The following is a 12,597-nucleotide window of genomic DNA, read 5'->3' as shown; positions in this document are numbered from 1 at the left end:
GAAAGTAGACACCCCAAGGAAATTGCTGAGAGGCATGTTGAACCCATTGAATATTTTTTTTTGTCCCAAGTGATTGAATAATGACCAAAAAAAAAAAAAATTTACAAAAAGTTGTCACTAAATGATATATTGCTCACACAGGCCATGGGCCTATGTGGAATTGCACCCCAAAATACATTCAGCTGCTTCTCCTGAGTACGGGGATACCACATGTGTGGGACTTTTTGGGAGCCTAGCCACGTACGGGGCCCCGAAAACCAATCACCGCCTTCAGGATTTCTAAGAGCGTAAATTTTTGATTTCACTCCTCACTACCTATCACAGTTTTGAAGGCCATAAAATGCCCAGATGGCACAAAACCCCCCCAAATGACCCCATTTTGGAAAATAGACACCCCAAGCTATTTGCTGAGAGGCATGTTGAGTCCATGGAATATTTTATATTTTGACACAAGTTGCGGGAAAGTGACAAATTTTTTTTTTTTTTTTTGCACAAAGTTGTCACTAAATGATATATTGCTCACACAGGCCATGGGCATATGTGGAATTGCACCCCAAAATACATTTAGCTGCTTCTCCTGAGTATGGGGATACCACATGTGTGGGACTTTTTGGGAGCCTAGCTGCGTACGGGGCCCCGAAAACCAATCACCGCCTTCAGGATTTCTAAGGGTGTAAATTTTTGATTTCACTCTTCACTGCCTATCACAGTTTCGGAGGCCATGGAATGCCCAGGTGGCACAAACCCCCCCAAATGACCCCATTTTGGAAAGTAGACACCCCAAGCTATTTGCTGAGAGGCATGGTGAGTATTTTGCAGCTCTCATTTGTTTTTGAAAATGAAGAAAGACAAGAAAAAACTTTTTTTTTTCTTTTTTCAATTTTCAAAACTTTGTGACAAAAAGTGAGGTCTGCAAAATACTCACTATACCTCTCAGCAAATAGCTTGGGGTGTCTACTTTCCAAAATGGGGTCATTTGGGGGGGGGTTGTGCCACCTGGGCATCCCATGGCCTCCGAAACTGTGATAGGCAGTGAAGAGTGAAATCCAAAATGTACGCCCTTAGAAAGCCAGAAGGCGGTGCTTGGTTTTCGGGGTCCCGTACGCGGCTAGGCTCCCAAAAAGTCTCACACATGTGGTATCCCCGTACTCAGGAGAAGCAACAGAATATATTTCGGGGTGTAATTTCACATATTCCCATGGCATGTTTGAGCAATATATCATTTAGTGACAACTTTGTGCAAAAAAAAAAAAAAAATTTGTCTCTTTTCCGCAACTTGTGTCACAATATAAAATATTCCATGGACTAGACATGACTCTCAGCAAATAGCTTGGGGTGTCTACTTTCCAAAATGGGGTCATTTTGGGGGGTTTTGAACTGTCCTGGCATTTTATGCACAACATTTATAAGCTTATGTCACACATCACCCACTCTTCTAACCACTTGAAGACAAAGCCCTTTCTGACACTTTTTGTTTACATGAAAACATTTTTTTTTTTTTGCAAGAAAATTACTATGAACCCCCAAAGATTATATATTTTTTAAAGCAAATGCCCTACAGATTAAAATGGTGGGTGTTTCATTTTTTTTTGTTCACACAGTATTTGCGCAGCGATTTTTCAAACGCATTTTTTGGGGAAAAAACACACTTTTTAAAATTTTAATGCACTAAAACACACTATATTGCCCAAATGTTTGATGAAATAAAAAAAATGATCTTAGGCCAAGTACATGGATACCAAACATGACATGCTTTAAAATTGCGCACAAACGTGCAATGGCAACAATAAAAGATACATACTGGCCAATGTGTATATCCCCCCCCCCATTTAGCACGGAAGTAATGGAAGACCTAGCCAGGTTCATAGCAGATTCCCCTGGGACCCCGGTAATAGCATTGGGAGATTTCAACATGACGATGAACAGGAGCATAGATAGGTTTCCGCTAAGGCATGGAGCTGGAGTGGTCAACAGGAGCCCCCTTTCGCAATACTGTGATGAAATAGGGCTGGTGGATATCTGGAGGAGGAGGCATCCTGGAGAGAGGCAGTATTCATGCCACTCCAGGACCCATGCCACCTTATCCAGAATTGACCTGGTACTGGGTAACGAGGAGGCACTAAATGTAGTGGAGGAAATAACCTATGAGCCGAGAGGCGTCTCGGACCATACGCCAGTTATTGCCTCCGTGAAAGTAGGGGGGCAATATAACAGAGGGAGCTGGAAGATTAACCCCTTTTGGCTTGAACTTATAGGAGAGGAGGAAAAAATGATGGAGGGGCTGTTAGAGTTTATTAATATAAATCTAGGTTCGGCCCCACTGGGGGTGGTTTGGGACTCCCTAAAGGCATACCTTCGAGGAATTTTAATTCAGAGAATCGCCTATGTTAAAAAACAGTCACAAGCCGAGGAATTGGGAGCCAAAGAAAATGCAAGACGGGCGGAGGCGCATTTCGTGGCAACACCATCCCAAGCTAGTTATGAGTGTTGGGTGAGGAGACAGGAAGAGTATAGCAGGTTACTCCGAGAGAAGATGGAGAAGATTAGATCTTTTCAGAGGCGGAGCTTTTTTGGAGAGGGAGAACGAATTGGGAAAGCTCTGTCTCTGACAATTAAGGCAAACGGCCCCCCGAGTGCAGTGCCAGCAATTGAGGGGAAGGAAGGAGTAATAAGAAAAAGCACCCCAGAAATAATAGATGAGTTCAGGACATACTTTGAGAAGTTATATAGCTCCTCCAGGGGAAATGTAGAGGGGGAAATGCAGGGCTTCTTTGAGGGGCTGGGGATAAATTCCGGTATCAAATGAGGACCGGGAAATGTTGGCTGCCCCACTGACTCTCAAAGAACTACAAAGGGCTGTTGGAGATATGGCGGCTCAAAAGTCCCCGGTCCCGGATGGCCTGCCCATAGAACTATATAAAAAATACGGGGAGGTATTGTTACCCTTATTACTGGAGGTATTCAACGGAGCTAGGGAGGAGGGGGCTCTGTCCCCCTCTATGTCAGAAGCCATAGTAATAATTCTGCTAAAAGAAGGGAAGAATCCAACAGATATGTCTTCATATAGGCCCATCTCGCTCTTGTGCTCGGACGTAAAGATCCTGGCCAAATTACTAGCCGCAAGGCTGAATAAGGTAATCTCCAAACTAATACACACAGACCAGACCGGGTTTATCCAGAACAGATCTACAAGCATGAACATAAGACGGGTATACCTCAATATGCAAATCCCTATAGAAAACAGCGGTAGGAGAGCAATTCTTTCGCTAGACGCAGTCAAGGCCTTTGATTCTTTGGAATGGCATTATTTATGGAAGGTGTTGGCGGAATATCAGTTTGGCCCCGGATTTGCTCAGTGGCTAAGATTGTTATATAACAAACCGAGGGCCAAGGTGAAAATCAACGGGCAGTGTTCGGAGTGGTTCCAGTTGAGCAGGGGCACGAGACAGGGGTGCCCTTTGTCCCCCCTGCTCTTTGCCCTGGCAATTGAGCCCTTAGCGGTTGCTCTGAGGATGGCACAGGGCGTACAGGGGTTTAGGAGAAGGAGAGGGGTGGACAAAGTGGCCCTGTATGCCGATGACATTTTGCTGTTTTTGGCGGATACGCAGGATTCACTGGAAACAGCTATGAGGATAGTAAAAGAGTTTGGTGCTTTCTCTGGGTTACTGGTTAACTGGGAGAAATCAGTGATCCTGCCCGTAGGCGCCCTGAGTGGGCCTCTCCCCCACCAGGCATCCCAAGTTCAAGTGGTCAGGCAAATGAAGTACTGGGGGATTAATATAACTAGAGATCCAGGCCAGTACATATCCGGAAATCTAGTCCCATTGATGAAAAAGCTGAAGCAGAAGTGTCAAGTGTGGAGACGCCTGCCCCTCTCGGTCGCCAGGCGCTGTAACCTGATTAAAATGGTTTGGTTACCCCAAATCTTATACGTCCTGCAGAACTCTCCTGTTTGGATCCCCAAGCATTGGTTCAAAAAAATGGACAGTGTGTTCAGGGAGCTCATTTGGAAAAACGGGGTGGCCAGGATCGGGTTGTAGGCGCTGCGGCGATCAGAGGGGAAGGGCGGCCTGGCGGTACCTGACCCACGAGGCTACTTCCTGGCAGCCCAACTGCAACAAATGGGAGGCAGCAATAGGTTAGGAGAAGAGGGTGTGGGGGGTAGCATTTTGTTGAATGACATCAGACACGATACAATCGCAGAGGGATTAGAGGCAGATTCATTCTGTACTAAATGCCCCACCACCCGGATGATGAGTCTGGGTACAAGCGAAGAGAACCTTGGGATATACCGGTTTTGCGGAATTCTCGCCACTTTGGGATAACAACAGCCTTAATGAGCTTAAAAAAATGGGGCGTTTTGGGGAATGGGACCGTCAGGGTATTCATTACCTGGCACAGGTATATAGGGTGGGGAGGTTGAAGTCCTTTCAGGAGCTTGTAGAGGAGTATGCGATCTCCAACAGGTCATTTTACAGATATCTGCAAATTAGGCATGCCCTGGAGGCACAATTTGGGAGGGAAGCGCCAGTGTGGTGCGAAATGGCCTCTTTGAGAAAGCTGATTGATGCAAGCTCCACAAAGGGATTGATTTCGGACATGTATGGATGCCTGAAGGCAGCAGCCCAGGAAGGCCCGGTGGAAAATAAAAATAGGATTAAATGGGAAAAAGATGTGGGAGCACTGTCCGATGACCAATGGGAGCATGTCTTGGCGTCTGGGCCCAGGGTCACTCTCTCCCCCTCACAAGTGATGTCTCACCTGTATTTATCCTATAGGGCATACTATACACCCCTGAAATTATTCAAGTGGGGTAAGAGACCTGACCCGAAGTGTCAAAGATGTGGAGGGGGGCACGGGGATTTGATCCACATGTTCTGGCGATGCCCCAAATTGCATAGATACTGGGAAGGAGTGGTGGGGAAAATAAACCTGGTGTTCGGGACGTCGCTGAGGTTGGAGGCGAGAGAGTGCCTGCTGGGATTGACGGGGGATGGAATGACCTCAAGGGACACACAGACGGCAAGAGCTAGATGCCTGTTTCAGGGAAGAAAGCTTATTGCACAGCACTGGCAGAGGAAGGAGGCTCCGACAGTGACGGAATGGGAGAATGCAGTAAGGGAGGTGATTTGCAGGGAAAAGTATATTTATAAGAAGAGGGGCAACTACAAGAAATTTGTGAAGATATGGAAAGCATGGTTGGATCGGGATGGGGTTGGGTCAGAGGAGTGAGGATGGTACGAGATGAGACTGGTATAGGGTGTATGTGAGGGTGCATGGCGGATGGGTGACAATGGGTGGGGGGAGGGGGGGAATGGGAAGGGGGGAAAGGGGAGGAGGAGTGGGGGGGGTAAAGTGAGGGGAAAAGTGAAGAAACCTTTCTATTTCCCCTTTTTGAAGGTTACAGCTTATGGGTATCTTGAACTGGCACATATTAGATGTAGAAGTATAAATGGGAAAAACGGATGATTTTAATGTGTTTATGATCTTAGAGACAGCCCCTTTTTTTTGTACTTTTTTCTTTTTGTATTTTGATGACTTTGTGTAAGCTGTAATGGATAACTTTTTCAAATAAAGAGATCAAATGGCAAAACACACTATATTGCCCAAATGTTTGATGAAATAAAAAAGATGATCTTAGGCCGAGTACATGGATACCAAACATGACATGCTTTAAAATTGCGCACAAACGTGCAGTGGCGACAAACTAAATACATTTTTAAAAGCCTTTAAAAGCCTTTACAGGTTACCACTTTAGATTTACAGAGGAGGTCTACTGCTAAAATTACTGCCCTCGATCTGACGTTCGCGGTGACACCTCACATGCATGGTGCAATTGCTGTTTACATTTGACACCAGACCGACGCTTGCGTTCGCCTTTGCGCGAGAGCAGAGGGGGACAGGGGTGCTTTTTTTTTTTTTTGCTTTTTTATCATGAATGGCGTACCTTAAGACAAAAAAATGGTTAACAATAAAACACAGTAAACGGTAAAGTATAAAAAATTGCATACCTGAAAAGCAAACATGATAAAACATAATAACAATAAAACATTGCAGAATAGAATACAGTAAAAAAGAGCAGAACAATAGAGAGAGAATAAAGAAAGAGAGAACAATAAAATGACAACTATTTTTTTTTATTTTATATATATTTTTTTTTTTTTTACACTTTTTTTTGTAACTAACTTTTATAACTGTAACCGGTTCCAGGTTCGGGTCTGTCAAAATGCGATGGCATCTTGGGAGACCCTGTGAAAGCGCGCTTAGTCTGTGCAATGCTGTACGCTACGCTAATACTCAACTAGTTTATGGTAGCGTTCAAAACATTCACCAATGCAAAGACCAGGATTGTCAGGACAGGAGGGACAATAATAGCAGGTGTCACGCCTATATCCGCGCTTGCTGTAGACACAACATCTTTTTTGGGGGGGTTCCTTGGGTAGGGGTACTTGGGAGGACATAAAGAAAATGCCTCTCATGCAGCCGACTGCATTTGGTTGGGGATGTGAATGGGGGAAGTACGGGCGCTGCAGAAGTGGTGGGTTCCCAATTAGGATTGGCGAATGCAGCAGGAAGGGCATTATGGGCACGACGGGCCTGTGTTTGTCTTCTTCTTGGTGGCAGCGGGACACCACTTGTGCTTGCCACCTCACCAGCTTGAACTGCACTTATGGGACTCGCCAAGTCACCAAGTGTTACTGCAGTGCTGGTTTGACTATGACCGGGGTGTACTAGGCCGCTGGTGCTTGCCAGTTCACCAAAACGCTACCAAAAAAACTGTTAGCGATCGCAGGGATCAGGCCTGACTCTGCGAACGCTGCAGTTACGCGTTTAGTGTTTTGTAAGTGTCAGTGATCGATCGATACTGCACTTGGGTGGGCTGGGCTGGGCGGAGGGGCAAAACGCAGGTGCTAGCAGGTATCTGGGCTGATCCTGCTAACACTGCGTTTTTGGGAATCCTAAACTGCTGGGGACGCTAGTATAGATCTGATCGGATCAGATATTGATCCGTTCAGATACTATACCACTAAGGTAGGTGTATGCTGCGTGCGTGGGTGTTAGCGGTATTGGCGCTAACCTGACGCTGCCTGGGGCTGGTGCTTGCCAGTTCACCAAAATGCTACCAAAAAAACTGTTAGCGATCGCAGGGATCAGGCCTGACTCTGCAAACGCTGCAGTTATGCGTTTGTGTTTTGTAAGTGACAGTGATCGATCGACACTGCACTTGGTTGGGCTGGGCTGGGCCGGGCGGAGGGGCAAAACACAGGTGCTAGCAGGTATCTGGGCTGATCCCGCTAACACTGCGTTTTTGGGAACCCTAAACTGCTGGGGACGCTAGTATAGATCTGATCGGATCAGATATTGATCCATACAGATACTATACCACTAAGGGAGGCGTATGCTGCGTGCATGGGTGTTAGCGGTACTGGCGCTAATCTGACGCTGCCTGGGGCGACGCATATCACCGCCGGGCAATCAGGGGGCTAAATCTTTATTCGGTAATAAACGGCGGGTGCCCTGACACTATAAAAAATAAACAAACTAACCAGCGTCACCCGTAACAGTTACGGTGATCAGTGGTGAAAGGGTTAACTAGGGGGCAATCAAGGGGTTAAAACATTTATTAGGTAGTATATGGGGGTCCCTGTCGCTATAAAACTCTGACGGCGAACCTAAATATTTACCTCCCTAACTAGCGTCACCAGCGACACTAATATAGCGATCAGAAAAATGATCGCTTAGCGACACTGGCAACGAGGGGTGATCAAGGGGTTAAAACTTTATTAGGGGGGGTTAGGGGGGTACCCTAGACCTAAAGGCGGCTAACCCTAACTGCCCTAACACACTAACTGTCACAAACTGACACCATGCAGTAATCAGAAAAAAAAAAAATTGCTTGGTGTCAGTGTGACGGGGGGGGGGGGGGGGGGGTGATTAGGGGGTGATCGGGGGGTAAAGGGGGGTGTTTTGTGTGCCTGGCATGTTCTACTGTGTGTGTGTGTTTGGTGCACTCACATTGAAGTCTTCTCTCCTCTGCGCCGGAACGGAAAATGCCGAGCCGAGGAGAGATGACATCATTTCCTTTGCTGCTGTTTAGCATACAGCAGCAGAGGAATGATCTGATTGGCCGGCGGCGATCACGAGGGGGGGCAACGAATGGATGGTCTCCCCCTCACCTCCAATCGCCGCTGGTCAAAAGCGGACCGCCTCGGGCACCGGGGGGGGTCCAATGGGACCCCCCACCCGCGGGAGGCAGATCACGTACATGTACGTGATTCTGCCTGCCCGTGCCGCCTTGCCGACGTACATCGGCGTGAGGCAGTCCTTAAGTGGTTAAGAAACATTGGAATCTTTTAAGAAATAGTTATCCGATGATACAGGAATTCTGGCAACCCCCCCATGTCCTCATATAGGAAAGGTAGAACAATACGGGACCGACTAATAAAATCGGACCAACCTATATCCACATCTATTAAACCAACTTTTTTAGGACAAAAAAACCTTGGATCATATCCATGTTTGTCATGCATACAATGTTATTCCATGATAAAAGGTAAAGTCTTTGCACACCCACATAGGGGTTTTAATATCCCTATACGTGGGTATTACACCTGCCAATCATCATATGTCATATATGCCATTAAGTGCCCATACGGCTTAGTTTATGTTGGAGAACCTACACAAAAAGTAAAAGACAGGATAGCAAGACACAAATACTCTATACGTGACAAACTAACACAATTACCACTAACCAGACATTTTGTGGAACATGGACATAATGCATCACAATTAAAGTACATGGTCCTAGAGGGAATAGAGAAAAATAGGAGGGGGGTGGGGTGGGGGGGGGGCGGGGGGGCGTGAAACAACTTTGAGAAAAAGAGAAGTATATTGGATACATTTTCTAAATACTATTGCTCCATATGGCTTAAATGTTGATTTGGATCTTTATTTGTTTATTTAACAGCATTGATTTACAAGTGACTACAAAAATGAAGAAAACATATTAATGTGTCTTGAAATAGGGAGGATTTTATATGGGTATGTTTATTTTATCTATATATGTATTTTTCATAGGTTAATAGAACATATTTGGAGAATAAGAAGGATGAGATAAGGATATCGGCCGCTAATTGTTAGATCTTGTGTCTATGGTGCACAAAAAACACGTATCTGCATAGTTGATGAATATACTATGAATTGAATCAATTAACCATATTGTTTCCACTACTTTGTATTTAAAGGATTGATTGCAGTGCACTTGTTAGATATGCTTTGACGGATCTTAGGAAGGGCGCAAGCATACTAGCCCGAAACTTAATCCATCCAAATCTGCATTATATATGATTACGTCTGGAAAGATTGTACTTGCTTTGTAATTTTTCCATGTGACTACATGAAATAAAGCAACTGAAAAGTTTTTAAGTGCAGCAACCCTTTGGACTTTTTTTCTATATATAAGGTCGGTGGGAAGACCTGATTGCTGGCACTGAATTGTAAGCTGGGTGCGGTTCTCCTCTACGATTTGAATATATATATCTATAGATATATAGATATATATATCTATATATAGATATATATATCTATATATAGATATCTATATATCTATATATATATAGTGGGGACGGAAAGTATTCAGACCCCCGTAAATTTTTCACTCTTTGTTATATTGCAGTCTATTACTAAAATCATTTATGTTCATTTTTTTCCTCATTAATGTACACAGTACCCATATTGACATGATTCTCATTTGCTCTGACATGCACTGTGAGCTGTAAGGTCTTATATAGACAGGTGGGTGGCTTTCCTAATCAAGTCCAATCAGTATAATCAAACACAGCTGGACTCAAATGAAGGTGTAGAACCATCTCAAGGATGATCAGAAGAAATTAAATATATGAGTGTCACAGCAAAGGGTCTGAATACTTAGGACCATGTGATATTTCAGTTTTTCTTTTTTAATAAATCTGCAAAAATGTCAACAATTCTGTGTTTTTCGGTCAATATGTTGTGCTGTGTGTACATTAATGAGGAAAAAAAATGAACTTAAATGATTTTAGCAAATGGCTGCAATATAACAAAGCATGAAAAATTTAAAGGGGTCTGAATACTTTTCGTCCCCACTGTGTATATATATATATATATATATATATATATATTTATATATTTATATATATATATACACTCATGTACCCAGAATAATTATCTGTGTCAGTACATACAGGTTGCTTTAGGTAAAGACGGATGCCCTTTACAGTAGGGCTGGGGAAAAAATCGATTTGAATCTTGAATCGAGTTGAGAGGTCAAATCGATTAAAATTTTCAGCAAATCGATTTTTTTTTTCACCAGGACTGGCACTGACACTGCGCCGGTCCTGAGGAGCTGTGGGCAGGAGTTTTTAGGCGAGGCCGCGGCTTCGGCCTAGTCTGCGAGGCCAGACGCCGCGGACTGGGCCGAAGCCACAGCCTTGCCTAAAAACTCCTGCCTGCAGCTCCCCAGGACGCTGACACCGTGCCGGTCCTGAGGAGCTGCGGGCAGGAGTTTTTAGGCGAGACAAGGCCATTTGTGCCATTTTATTATCTGCAGTGGGTGGTGCCTGATGGTTTGGGTATGTAAACAGGTCACCCTATAATCAGTCTGTCACTCTTAGTATCATAAAGGGGTGGTGCAAAGTTTCTTCAGAACCCACTTAAACTCCGCTTTCTTGGGAAAAAAATAGCAAGTGAAAAAAAAAAATAATACAGCATATACAATTGCGATACAAGTCATATTGTAATTGAATGTTATTAAAAGTGACTTTTCCTTTTCAATCTACAGCCACTGTTTTTCTGCAAAATGCAATGCAATATGGCTATCTGGAGGTGTTCTGTACACAGAATGTGTACAGAACGCCCCCACAGAAACCTAATTTCCTGCTTATGTGATTGGCTCACTGATTTTCCCAGAAGTCTGCACTAAAAGACAAGTCAGATTTTTGGCATCCCCTGTAACAAAACTGCCATTTTTGGTAAGATACTCCCAATAGGAAATCACATCTACAGGGATGCAGACCCTGCAATTTTCTTGATTAGAGCCCTACAGCTGCAGCAGCTGATGGATAACTATGAGACCACTCCCATTGGACTCACTCAGCACAGGGACACAGAGAAAAAAACAGGGATTTCTACAGAACAACAAAAAGTAGGAATCTACAACAAGTTTGTTAAAATCCTCGCAATGTACATAGATCACCCAGAGGGGAATATTTTTTCCCTCAGCAAAAGTGGAGTTACTTTTTAACTCAAGTATTACTTTGAACAGATATGAATGTAATTAAAAAAAAAAAAAAAAAATATATATATATATATATATATATATATATATATATATATATACTGTATTTATTGGCGTATAACACACACTTTTTCACCCTGAAAATCGAGTGCAAATAGTGTGTGCGTGTTATACGCCGATACTGCAATTTGGGCTGCCTAGGAGGGAACGGGGAGGGGGGTAGGACGAGCGACGTCAGATAACATACAGCGAGCATCTCCTGCTTACTCAGCGGCCTCTGTAATAGGAAGTCCCGTCTCCTGGGCCGGCATTGGACCAATGTTCTGTCTATCATAGGAGGCGGGACTTTGTATTAAAGAGGCCGCCGATTAAACAGGAGATTCTCGCTGTATGTAATCTGACGGCGCTTGTCCCACCCACCACCCTGTCCCCTCCGAGGCAGCAGTAATCTGAGTTGAGGCTGCAGATGGCCATTGATCAAGCCGCATTCATGGCAATGGTGAGGCTGCATATGGGCATTGATCAGACTGCATTGAAGGCAATGGTGAGGCTGCAGATGGGCATTGATCAGGCTGCATTGATGGGCAATTGTGCACTGACCCTTATTTTGCTTCAAAGTTCTTTATTTAAAATTTAAGTTTTTTCCCTGAAATCTCCCTCATAAAATGAAGGTGCGTGTTATACGCCTGTGTGTGTTATATGCCGATAAATACGGTATTTATTTATAGTGGATTGATAGACGTGCATACATGCAAAGTGTTGAGTTGACAGATTTCCAAATTTTAATTTATTGACCTCATCTGTATATATTGTTATTGAAAAAACAGAAAATGTCTGAGCTTCTCTACATTTGCATGAATTCTGGATAAGGGGTTAAAATATCCATGGTAACCTGAACTGGCTTGTGCTTTTAGGCTGAAGCTGCGCTCACATAATTATATTTCAGGGAGTGGAAAAGAACGATATGTGTGTAGAGAGGTGTTGCTTTTGTTATCAGCCAGCTGGATGTCTTTCAAAACTGATGACTGAAAGTTGAAGGCGGGCGTATGGCATGTTTATATGAGCAGGCATGTCCATTTGAAACTCATTTGACTAACCTCTTTTTGGGTTACATACAATTTCATGCTGTCTACATTAATCTTGAAGTAATTTAGAGAACTTCAAACCATTGGTTTCCTGCTGTTGACAGGTACAAAAAAATCAGTGCAAGTTGTGTACTACATTAGCAAAAGCAAAGCCAGAAAGCAGAGTTTGAAATGGAAATTAGAGATAATAGCCCAGTAGCGTCAGTGCTTAGTTTGAATAGCAAATGTTCACTAATA

The sequence above is a fragment of the Aquarana catesbeiana genome, linkage group LG01 (assembly GCF_042186555.1).
Source record: "Aquarana catesbeiana isolate 2022-GZ linkage group LG01, ASM4218655v1, whole genome shotgun sequence".
NCBI lineage: Eukaryota > Metazoa > Chordata > Amphibia > Anura > Ranidae > Aquarana > Aquarana catesbeiana.
Note: the sequence above shows the minus strand (reverse complement) of the source record.